The sequence below is a fragment of the Panthera leo genome, chromosome E1, assembly GCF_018350215.1.
Source record: "Panthera leo isolate Ple1 chromosome E1, P.leo_Ple1_pat1.1, whole genome shotgun sequence".
Taxonomy (NCBI): domain Eukaryota; kingdom Metazoa; phylum Chordata; class Mammalia; order Carnivora; family Felidae; genus Panthera; species Panthera leo.
Window position 1 is genome coordinate 53993856 of NC_056692.1, and position 11947 is coordinate 54005802.

General features: G+C 51.3%; 1 long non-coding RNA gene across 2 annotated transcripts; it reads left to right on the forward strand.

Annotated features, from left to right (window-relative positions):
* The first annotated feature begins 6301 nt into the window (after nt 1-6301).
* LOC122206466 lies at nt 6302-9103 on the forward strand. Of its 2 annotated transcripts, XR_006196462.1 has the most exons (3): nt 6302-6914; nt 7207-7255; nt 8558-9103. It is a non-coding gene; the product is annotated as an uncharacterized LOC122206466 (long non-coding RNA). The 2 variants fall into 2 exon arrangements; XR_006196463.1 differs by lacking the exon at nt 7207-7255 and having other exon boundaries at nt 6302-6949.
* The last annotated feature ends 2844 nt before the right edge of the window (nt 9104-11947 follow it).

The window sequence follows — 11947 nt, forward strand, 5'->3', positions numbered from 1 at the left end:
TCTCTCTCTCTCTCTCTCTGTCTCTTTCTCAAAAATAAATGTTAAAATATTAAAAAAAAAAAACTAGATGGGATAAAGGCACATTGTCAGGAATGTGGACAATCCAGACATGTGTAGAAGGAAACACGACGTATATTTCTTTCCTGTCTCAACATATATTATATGGCTTATGCTCAATATGCAATTCCAAGTCCTATTTTTTCTTACTGAATATTGTATTGTGAGCATTTTCCAGGTCATTAAATATTCTTTGCATATATAGGTTTTAAATGGCTGTGTAATATTCCTTCGTGGATGTATCATAAATTATTTATCCGCTCCCCCCATCAATTCCCCTCCTCACTCTCCTCATCGTCCATTAATACCTTCACCACTTGAATGAGAAATGGTGACTCTCACAGTCCCCAGTCGATGAATGTATATCTAGAACATTTCAGAGCATATCAAAGTTGCTACTTCATTAATATAAAGAGGGCACAGACCAAAGCAAATCAATATCTCCATGACGTGACTTCGAGGAGCAGAAGCCCTTAGCACTGTGACCTGCCCTGGGCCATCCATATCATCTCGCTTGGGTCTTATGCATCCTCCGCCGACTTCCTTTTCCTGGCAGGTGCCCTGAACAGAGCCAACTGATCTATCAGCTCATGAAAAAATAAATTTGGGATAAAAATAAGGTTGGTATATGAGCTTAATAGTTTCCCAAAATAGACTTCCCTAGGCCTTGCTGTCTGTCCCTTTGTGTGCGAACGCACCATTTTGGCTACCAAAGACAGTTTGTGGGTTAGATCGGAAATGTCGGGAGCCCTGGAAGAGAAGAGAGAAGGGGGGTGGTTCATCGTTTTACCAGGACCTCTAAGCAAAATACTGATGCCTCCTGGTGGACGAGGAAGGGAGGGGCCGGGGAGGCTGGGGACGAGCACGTCCAGGGACAGATCTCCCCTGCAGCATGGCATTTTACATCCAGTTGGCCACTATGACGATGTGCTTCTGGGCCGCAGGAAGAGAGCTGACCTATTCTGGTTTGTATCAATACGATAATAAACGTAATCTTAAAATAGCCTCCCTGCCTTTAGAATAAAACCTTTTGCATCGCTGGAATCTGGGAGAAGAGGTTAATTGAAGGTTGACTCACAATCTTAGTTTTGCAAAAAAAGAGGGTTAAGTAGAACCATTTCACAGCAGCTATTACCTGGAAGCCTCGGCCCCCGCACTGCGTTAAGCTGCTTCAGGAGGCCTGAACCCTGTCCCCTGCTCAGTCCCGGGACTCGGGAAGCGAGACGCTGGGTCCTACCCTCAGGGAGTTGGAATCTGCAAATGCGTCAGGACAAAGGAACCTTGAGACAATCCAGTCCAGTGTTTTAGAGACTCCTGGTTCAGCATTCTCTCCTTCCCTGTGCAAGGATGACGATATTATCAATGGCGGGACCCACTGGACTTTAGAATCTGACTGGGTGTGACTCCAAAAGTGCAGAGAAAGCCGGCCATTGTTCCAGGCACTGTGTGCACATTGTTCTGGGGACCACGTGCACAGAGCTGAATGAGACCGTTTGCTCATGGGGGTTTCGGCCTAGAAGGACAACAGATGTGGAAGTCAATAATTATGGGGCAAGGGGGCAAGCATCCTCGTGGTCACTCACTCGTTCACCCAGCAACGGCTGTCTGCCGTGCTCCAAGCACCGTGCCGCGTTTGGGATTCCACGTGTCAGGACAGATAACGGCCCTTGTGCCCATGGACCTTATGGTCCAGCGGGCCGCATAGAGTACGAGCAAATCACAACACAATATACCTTTGATTTGCACTTGTGATAAAGGCTATGATCAAAGTACGAGAAGCCATGGGAGTATAATACTGAATTTAGGCACTTAGATAATTCCCCAAAACAGGCTTTCCTAGGACGCCTTGTCTGCCCTCTCCTCCGTCTGTGCTCAACTCGCCTACTCCACGCTCCGACCCTTGACCTCTCGGATTCCAAGGGCCCTGCCTGCTGCGATGGCTGGAAGCCACTGCACGGCCAAGCAGGCCCTGAGCGCATCTGCCCACGTGTGGCTTCCGCATCTGGGGCATCAGAATAAGGCAGCGGTCAGTGCGAGGAAAGAGGCTCTGGGCTGGGAACTGAAAGCCGGACACCGGTCCTTGATCCAGCTGTTACGGGACACAGCTTGCTCCCTCCTCCTCCAGCATCATCACCCCTGCTCCCAGGCCCCTCCCTCGGCTCTCCCCCACCAACATCCTCTATGCGTCACCAGGAAGCATGGGCCAAAGCCTCTGGAGCCAGAGTGCTTGGGTTCAGAGCCCGCCCACTTGCCTCTGTGAGTCTCATGTCCCTCCTCTATGCAGGGAGGATACTGTCAGTGCCCAATACTCGGCGTGGTAGTGAGGATTCAGAGAGCCTCACGCATAGCACAAGCCATGGTCGTGCAAGTTATTCTTACTATTGGTTTGGGGTTAATTTTATGTGTCAGCTTGACTGGCCCGGGGGACCTTATTTCTGGGTGTGTCTGCCAAGGCGGTTGGGGACGAGATTCGCGTTTGAATTGGGGGACCGAGTGGGGCAGATGGCCCTCCCCGGAGTGGGTGGGCCTCACCTAACCCGTTGAGGGACCGGGTAGCCCAGAAAGGCAGAGGCAGGTTGAATGCAGTCTCCGCCTGACTGCGGAGCCGGGACATCAGTCTTCTCCCGCCCTCAGCGTTCCTGGCTTGAAGGGCTTCCACTCGGACTGGGATCCACACCAGCAGCTCTCTGGTCTAGGCCTTGCTGGGCTCCAGCTTCCCGACGGCACATCATGGGAAGTCCCATCATCAGCCTCCACGATCATGTGAGCCAACTGCTTATAATAAGTCTATTTATCTCCATGTACTATCTATCTATCTATCTATCTATCTATCATCTATCTATCTATATCTATCTGTCTGTCTATCTATCATCTATCAGTCAATTATCTATCTATCCATCCATCATCTCTCTCTCTCTCTTTCTGTCTCTTCACCATCCCCCCCTCCATCTACCTCTCTCTCCTATTGATTCGATTTCTCTGGAGAATTCTAATACGCATCCTTTCCCTTCCAAATCAACATGACTTTGAAGGTAGCACACAGTGACTCATGGCTTATTAGCCGCAGCATTTTCCGGTCACATCGGGGGCCTCACGCTTGAGCCGGCAGCAGAATCAGCAGTGTTTGCTGAACCCCGGTTGCTGACCCCATCCCGCATGTCTGCGTCTGTGGGTCCCGGGCAGGGCCTGGCGATACCGATGGTCAGGGGACCCACTCGAGGACCCCCGGCCTACGCTAACGGCTCAGACTCTGCTCACATTGATAAGCGGATGTGCATGTGAGCAGCGACGGTGTGCCCGCCACGGTGTGAGGAGCGCTCCCTTTGTTTGTTCTGTTTTCATTGCCGCTCAACAAAGCTGGCCTCACGCCTCCCATTTTTTGAAGACGAAGTCACCGATGCTCAGACAAGGCCCGTGACCTGCCCAAGGTCACGTGACTTGTAAGTGACTGAACCGAGGTCTCGAACTCTGACCTCTGGGTGTCAGTTTCAGTGCCCTGCTTTGTCCGTTTGGGGATAGAAACCGGACCAGGAAGAACCCAGAGGGGAGGAAGCTACTGCCAGGGAAGGGGTAGCTCACAGGCGGATAATGGTCTTGGGGGTGTGATGTTTACTGTGGAGACGGTAGGAACGGCCCCCAACTGAGAGGTCCAGAGGGGACTCACCCGTGGAGAGTAGAGGCAGGACAGACCCTCTGTCACAGATCTTCCCTGCTGGCTCTCGAGGGACCCGGGAGGGACCCAGATCTCAGGCCTTGGCAGCTCACTGGAGCTCAGGAGTGCCCCCCCACCCACTGCCCCGTGTCCTGAGACCCCCAGCTGAGCTGATCGAGGCAGACACTCTCGGCCAAGCCTGCCCTTCCTTCCAGCGCCCAGAAAACAGGCATCATCCACTAATAGGAGACTGCGCCGATGTGAAGGAAATGCTCAGCCATTAGGGCCTTGACACTGTGCTGCAATTTTGACCTTCAGAACGCAGATGCCTGCCCGGTGGGCCCCCACCGGCTGCCACTTTGCCGGCCTCTCAGCCCCGAGAGGCTGCAGGACCCAGGCCTGGGAGTGGGGGGGGGGTGGGGGGGTGGGGTGGTGGTGCATGGAACACTGGCAGACCCCAACCTTACCACCCATTCTCAATCTTCCCTGCAGGGTTGCGAGACTGTCCCCAGCCCTGATCCGGCAGGGGTCCCGGATGCTGATTTGTACATGTTCTGCATGCAGGGGCCTGAGGTTCCTGCTTTCCTCCAGCCCCCTTTCTCGGCCAGGTGGAGGTGCAACGGTGTGATGGTTGACATTGGAGAAAAGGGCTGTCTTCTCTCCTACCCTTGGGACTTGTGACCCGTCCCCCGCCCCCTCCCCCCCAGCACAACACAGCAGGGCTGATAGAGCAGGAGGAGGGACGGCGAGGCTCTAAGTCTAAGGGATTTCAATGCCCATGGGGCAAGATACTCATCTGTTCCCTGGGGATTTGCTGAAAACGCAGATTCTGCTCCATCAGGCCAGGCGTGGGGCTTGGGTCCAGCAGTTTTTAATGTTTATTTTTGAGACAGAGAGAGACAGAGCATGAACGGGAGAGGGTCAGAGAGAGGGAGACACAGAATCTGAAGCAGGCTCCAGGCTCCGAGCTGTCAGCACAGAGCCCGACGCGGGGCTCGAACTCACGGCCCGTGAGATCATGACCTGAGCCAAAGTCGGACACTTCACCGACTGAGCCACCCAGGCACCCCTAGGGTCAAGCATTTTTAACAAATTCCCAGCGATGCTGAGGTCCCAGGTGGAGCTTAGGCAATAAGGCTGTAGGGCAGTGATGCTCAGACCCGGCCCAGGCTGGGATCAGCTGAGCACTTTCACCATCCTGCTGTCTGGTCCTGCTCCCATGGCTTCGAGTTTATCTGGTCCGGCCTTGGACATCAGGTGGTTCTAACACGCAGCCCCATCCTCGTTTCGGGCCTGACATATTGGCCGTGAGGAGAGGGTCTTTTCTGCGACGTGAGGAGAGAAGGGATTTGAGGAAAAGGACTTTTGCCTGATGAAAAAGCATCATCACATCCCTTGTTAGTCGAGCTTTCTTCCTTGGCAGAGGAGACGGAGAGGAAGAGCAAAACTTTCATTCCACAGAAGGGCATCTGCCAGTTTCCCACTCGGAGACGCGATTGAAATAGCTTTTTCAGATCCTCCGGCTAAGCTGACACGTGTGGCCCCCTCCAACCCTCCCCTCGGTTTCCCCCCCCCCCCAAAAGCAGTTATCTCAATTCCGGTTCCAACAGCAAGGCTCTATCTCACCACTGCTGCCGGCAGCCGGCTGGCTTCCCGATGGAGAGGGGCTTGGGCCCCAGAGAGAGCCCTGGTGGAAAGAGCACCAGCAAAGGAGGTGGGCCGGGGCCTGTGCGGACGCAGCGGGGGCCTGGGGTCGAGGCCCAGAGTGATCTGAAGATAACACAGCTGAAAGAGTATCACTTAAAGGTGTGGAAGGGAATGTCACTTCTGGGCTGGCTCCGCTTCTTGGGCTGGGAACGAGATAATGAATTATTACCCGGGGAAATGAAGCTGCTAATAAATTCAAAAGCAAAGCTGAGGGAGGTTAGACTCCATTTTTAAAAGGGAGCTGGTGATTTATAAAGTGCCCTGTCTCCTTGCCTCCCGGGGCTCCATCGGCCTCCCTGTCCCTCTTTTTCCCCACCTGACCCTCTGGACACACAGCCCAGCAGCCCTGCAACTTGTCTGTTTTCTTTGTGAGCCACGCCCACTCCCGAGGGAACCTCAGGCCCAAATTGGGCTGAAATTTGGCCCAACTGGTTTTGAGAGCTCGGTCCCTAAGTAATGGCCACGAGGAAATCTGTCTTCCTAAGACGTCCATTCCGACCTTTGAGCCAACAAATTACAAGTAGAAACCGCTCCCGAATGAGCAATCAGGCTCTGCAGCGGGGCACCAGGCAGGGGGCGGCTCCTGCAGGGAGGGACCATCAACTTAGCTTTTCGGTGGCATCCGTGCCTTCTGAAAGCTGCTCCTGTTTTGGGAAGCTTGTGGCCACATTCTAGTCTTACCCCCCCTGCCCGCCCCCCGCATCAATTCCAATCCCTCTTGAGTGGAGCTCCAAACCCTGACTCCTTGGTCTCCACTAGCCTCCTTCCCTGCCTGAAGCCATCAAGCCCCTACTGCCTGAGCTCATTGCCCGTTTCCGCGGCGACGGGCCTGTGATGTCACTATGGAGGCCTGCGAGCCTCCAGGTGGGTAGGACTGGAGCAGCAGGTGCCCAGGAAGAGGGAAAGAACAAAGCTCCAGTTTCTGCGCCATCATCCCCACATAATGGAAGAGGGGCCTGGAAACAGAGGAGGGGCAGGGGGAAGGCAGCAGCCATTCCGAACCTTGCCCATTTTAACATCTCTTGAGCTCAGCTAGAGAAAGACGGCCCCTTCCCCAAACTCCGGCTCAGGCCCCATACCCCTGCCCAAGCAGCTATGGTTTAAAAACCTCATGAGTCATGGAGGGACTCAGTTTCCCCAGTTGGCTATTTTCTGCAGCCTGCCCCCACCTCCTGGCGGTGTGGCATAAAGGGAAGCTCGCCCTCGTCAACTGTGTGCCCATGGCCAGCAACATCAGACTCCAGGACTCCCTCCCCGCAGCCTGGTTTTGCAGGAAACCCCTGGTGCCAGGGGGCTTTCAGAGCCCTCCTCGCCGGGGACCATGGCTCCTGCTTCAGTACCTGGGGAGGGAGATCCCCCAGCTTGCCTAATGCTCTGGTCCCTTTCGTTCCAGCCAGGCACCAAGAGGAAAATGCAGCCTCCTTCTGGAAACAAGGGCTCCCTCCCGCAGGCTTTCCCGAGGCCAGGTTCAAAAGGCCCATGTTCACCTGAGTTTTAGGTAACTTACTGGGCAGCCTGAATTATATAGACAAGGTAGGCTCACTTGGCCTTCGGGTGTCTGGATTACCTGAGTATTTGACATGTTTATGAGCAGGGTGGGGAGGGGGACTGAACACTCGCTCAAAGCAAATGCAAAATTCGGACTTTGGGGGCTCTGTGCACCTGTCACGCACCCTTGCTTACCACCGGGATAGAGCATCAGAGAGGCACTGTCACGTGACCACCGAGCAGGCCACAGGGGAGCCCCGGCTCATCCCCGATGCTGGGCCTTGCCTTCGTTTCTCTTTTAGGATCTGCCAAAACCCAAAAGTCACCATCTAAAAACAACTCCAAAGAAAGGTGGGAGAAGAAAGTGGGAAAATCTTTATCATTGATTGTTTATGCCTAAAGAAAGAGAGGAGAGAGAATTCCCCGTGGCCCAGCCAGGGGGTGAAGAGTTAATCCTATAATCTAGTCGGCCAGGGAGCAAGGCAAGGACGAGAGCTACCTTCCAGCTGAAGTGTGTGTGCAGAATGTTTGATGCTCGGCGGGTGGAGCCGAGAAGACGGAGACCATTTGCAAGCATTTATTGAGTGCCCAGGGCATACAGAGCCCTATTCTCAGGATGCAGCGGAATTCTAAAGTTCACAAGATAGGGTGCTCCCCTATCCTCTGGGAATGGACCCTCCCCCAGCCCCCACTTTCAGGTTCTTCTGTGTGCCCACTCCCCCTGCCCTGGTCACTGCTCCCTGCTGGGCTCAGCAAAATACCGGCAAATGCCTGGTGACCTTTTCAGAGTTAGACCAATTACACTCCAGTGAAACAGCTTAAGAATTGCAAAGCAGCACGTGCAAACTCTTCTGGTTGCTTGAGTGAGAGCCAGAGCAACGGCTCTACCCCTGGCTGCATATTGGAACACCTGGAGAATTTTTTTTTTCACTGCCGGTGCCTGAGTCCTGCCCCCAGAGAGTATGATTTCATTGCTATTGGAGGCAGTGGCATTTTTTAAAGCCCTCCAGGTGACTTAAACATGCAACAGAGTGTGAGACCCACTGAACTGGAGGATTTAGGACTTTTGAGTTGTTTCATGGTGAATCTTTGGGCTGAAATTGATCAAGTTTGCTACTTTGCTAATGGAAGCAAGACACAGATTCTATTGGCTAGATAGGCTGCCATCTTGGAACAAAATAACAATGACAAGTTTTCATATGGATATTATCTTTTTTAAAATGGTTTTAATCTTTATTTATTTCTGAGAGAGAGAGAGAGAGAGAGAGAGAGAGTATGAGCGGGGGAGGAACAAAGAGAGAGGGAGACACAGAATCCCAAGTGGTCTCCAGGCTCCGAACTGTCAGCACAGAGCCCGATGCAGGGCTCAAACTCATGAGCCACGAGATCATGACCTGAGCCGGAGTCGGAGGCTTAACCACCTGAGTCACTCAGGCACCCCTCATATGGGTATTGTCTTAATGGATTCTAATGAGAGTTGGTACAATGTCGTGGAATTTGCACAGAATAAAGTCTTCACTAAACTGTCCTTTAGCTGAAGGGGGAGGCAGCAGGAGAAAGTAACTAACATTTCTTGAGTGTCTGTAGCGTGGCAGGAACTGAGCTTGAAAGACTATACTGATATTTCATTTTTTCTCTCCCACCACGTGCCAGATACGTATCATCCCCGTTTTACAGATGAAGAAACTGAGACTCGAGATCACACCGCTGTTATGTGTGGGGAGACGATATTCCACGGGTCTCTCACATTTCTGTATATCTTGTGAGCCAAGATGCCGACTGCCTTTGCTCTGATCTTTATAAAGATGTTTGCACGGTGAATAGCTTTGGAAGATGTAATGTCCTCCTCGGGGATGAAGGGTAGGCATGCTTACTGTCCATTATAAAAGATTCAGGTCCCTAAGCTCAGGGTTCCCGTCTTGTAACACACCCTTCTCGCGTGCACAGGTATGAGCTGGCCCTCTTTGCAGTGCCTTATGGCAACTGTAGCTTAGAGAGTTGTTGCAAAAACCAGAATGCACTGGCTCCCACTAGCCCTGTGATAAACTGTCTTTTGTCTCCGACCCATGAGACAGGCCAGGCTAACTTGTCACCTTGTGACGGATTTAGCACCTTCATCAAAACCTGTTTCCCTTTGACATCCATACACTTAGGGGATAGATAAGCAGGAGGTGATATTAAAGCAAAACGAAACCCATACTCTGGATCAATGATTGCTTTTCCTCTAGATATGAAACAATTACACAAATTAGCTCCCCTTCCTTTCTCTGGAAGACAAATAAACAAATTCAATCTGCATCAGGAGTTAAGTGCAAAACTTGGGCACAATATTGTATTCTGCTGGCTCCAAATTCCATTCGATTTTAAGCTCTGCTAAGCTATATCCTCTTTTCTCTCCAGAACATTTCACTTGATCCTACCAAAACAGCCTCCAGGCTTTGATAAGCAAACGCGGGCCCTGCTGGCACCCCAAACCCACTCATCCAGCTCTTATCAGAAGCCCCTTTTACCTACTTATTTTCCAAATTGGAGACAAGTGATCCTTCCTCTAGTGTTGGCACTAATGGTCTGCGTGCTCCTACTTTCTCTTTGAGGTCTGCTTCCTCTCATTACTAATTCCCTTCTCTCCTAAAGAACGAGCATTTAATATGCAGTGATGATTTCCAGTAGCTGGTTCTGTACCGTCTTCAGCTGTTAATTATTATTATTAAAATTATATGTAAAAAAAACCCTAACTACTATGTATATGCCAGGAACTTTTAAAGTGCTTTATAAAGTATCTTAAATCTACTCAAAAAACACTAAACATGAAGTATTTTCACTTGGAGAAGCTGATGCGTCAAGGAGGTTAAATGCCTTGTACGCGGACCTAGTAAGTAGCAGAGTTGGAATCTGGAGCCATGTCTGTCCAGCCTCAAAGGGAATCTTTTCCTTCGACACCCAACTTCTGTGTTTTTTTTTTTTAACAGCTTTATGGAGATATAATTCACAGAGCATACAATTCAGCCATACACACTGGTTTTAGTATATTCTCAGGTGTGGGCAACCTTCACCGCAGTTAATTTCAGAACTCCTTCATCACCTTCAAAAGACACCCCATGTACTTTAGTAATCCTCTAATCCCCTTCTCCTCCCCCCACCAGCCCTAACCAGCTGCCTTCTAGCAAAGTGTGTCTCTAAAGAAGCCAAGTCCTTTCTTCCATCTGTATGAAATATTGGAGTATGTTTATACACATTTGTAAATTGGTTGCCTCTTTGGTTATTGAGAAGTTGAGAGCTGTGCCCTCCACCCCCCAAAAAAACCTGTGCCTTCTCTCTGGCATTCCCTGGGGTTGGTTATTCTTTCCTCCTTCTGCCCAGAGACCGCTAAGAAGAACACTGAGAGAACCACCAGGAGCCCCAGGAGGCTTTGTTACTCCATTACTGCTGGTTCCAGGAAGTAGGTTTTGGGTCTGGGTTGACAGTAAAAGGGATGGGGACCCCCAAAAACTTCTTGCGGCCTGGGCTTGAGCCTCAGATTTCATGAGCAGAGAATAGCCCTCCTATCTCCTCTTAGGGGCAATTTATCTCCTTTGAGAAGATTAGTCCTTCCAGTGAGGGCTGGCTCCTTATGGAAGTTGACCTTGCCCAAGAAAGGCTTGGCAACATTGATCTAGGGTCAGCCCGACTTTGCAAGGAGTTTGGTATGCATATGTGTTGATTTGGGTTCCCCTGAAGAATTCAAACGCTTGGAGTTTAGTTAGGAAGTACAAACACCACTGGGGGTGGGTGGGGAGGGCGTGGGGAAAGGGGTACAAGGAAGGGAAGGTGACCACCAATGCTGTGCTGTCAAACCAGCTACCCCATGGAAGGCTCGCTCTTACTCTCACCGGTAAACTCTAGGAGACACTGGAAAACACCCACGTCAGAGTTATCCCACCTAGGGGGACATGGTCACAGGGTGTTTAAACACCAACTCCCAGAAGTCCTTGGTTAAGGGCTGCTCGCAGAGGGTCTGAATTCCTCATCTCTTCTGGTGTGCTATGCTCATGTGGGCAATGAGCCTTCTGCAGTTCTGGAAAAAGCCCTCAGGCAAAGAAATGCAGATAATGGCAGTAGGAGGCTGAGCAGAGGACATGAAATGATTGAGTGTGAGGATATGGGTGGGCACCCACAGCATCTGCTACAGCCTGACCCTATTTTAAATACTCCTGCCCGTGCAGATACACACACACACACACACACACACACACACACACACAGTGAGCAGGATGGGAATACGATCTCAATAGAGCACACTCCTCCATCCCTGGGCTCCATTCTTGCTGACAATAATCAGGGCTCCGCTTTTCAGAGTAATGAGGGACAGTAAGGAGTTTATTAAATGAATTCTACCAGGAGCCAACTGGTAACAGACCTACATCTTTTACCTCTAAAGCTGGAGAAATCCCACCAGGCTTTGCGAAGAGTTTGGAACCCCAGATCATGGTGGGGAGGGAGGGTGGGGGTCACTCCAGGTCAGAAGAAGAAATAAGCTGCATCCCTTTGGGGGGTGCAGAGTGAGGGGCCTCGGGTTTGCAAAGCTCATCAGAGAGTCTGGCTTTCAAACTGCAGTCGGACTGGCCCCTCGCTCCACCGCCTATCACAGCCCTCAAGGTTCAAAGGCTGACAGGTAGCTTGGCTGAGCAGAAACACCCATCACCTTCCTTAGTTGATCCTTTTGAAGCTGAGTGAGACTCTTCTCCAAAAAAAGGAAAGGAATTTGGAGTTCCGGGCAGCCCAAGGCCCTGTCTACCTGCTGCTAGTTGTCAGGATATTCATTCACTCACTCAATTATTCATTTGCTCATTCTTTAGCTCATTTATTCATTATCTCCATGGATCAGGGATTGAGGGTACCATGGTATTGTGACACAGGGACGGATGTGCAAACCCTTCCCCTTCTTTCAGACACCCGAGGATACATGTGAGCATAGTGCAGCCTGGAATGCCCAGCACACCTCCATGGCAGACCCCTTGCTCCCGTTCTGTGCGTGGGGAGGGGAGGGGGATGTGTCCTCTGCGT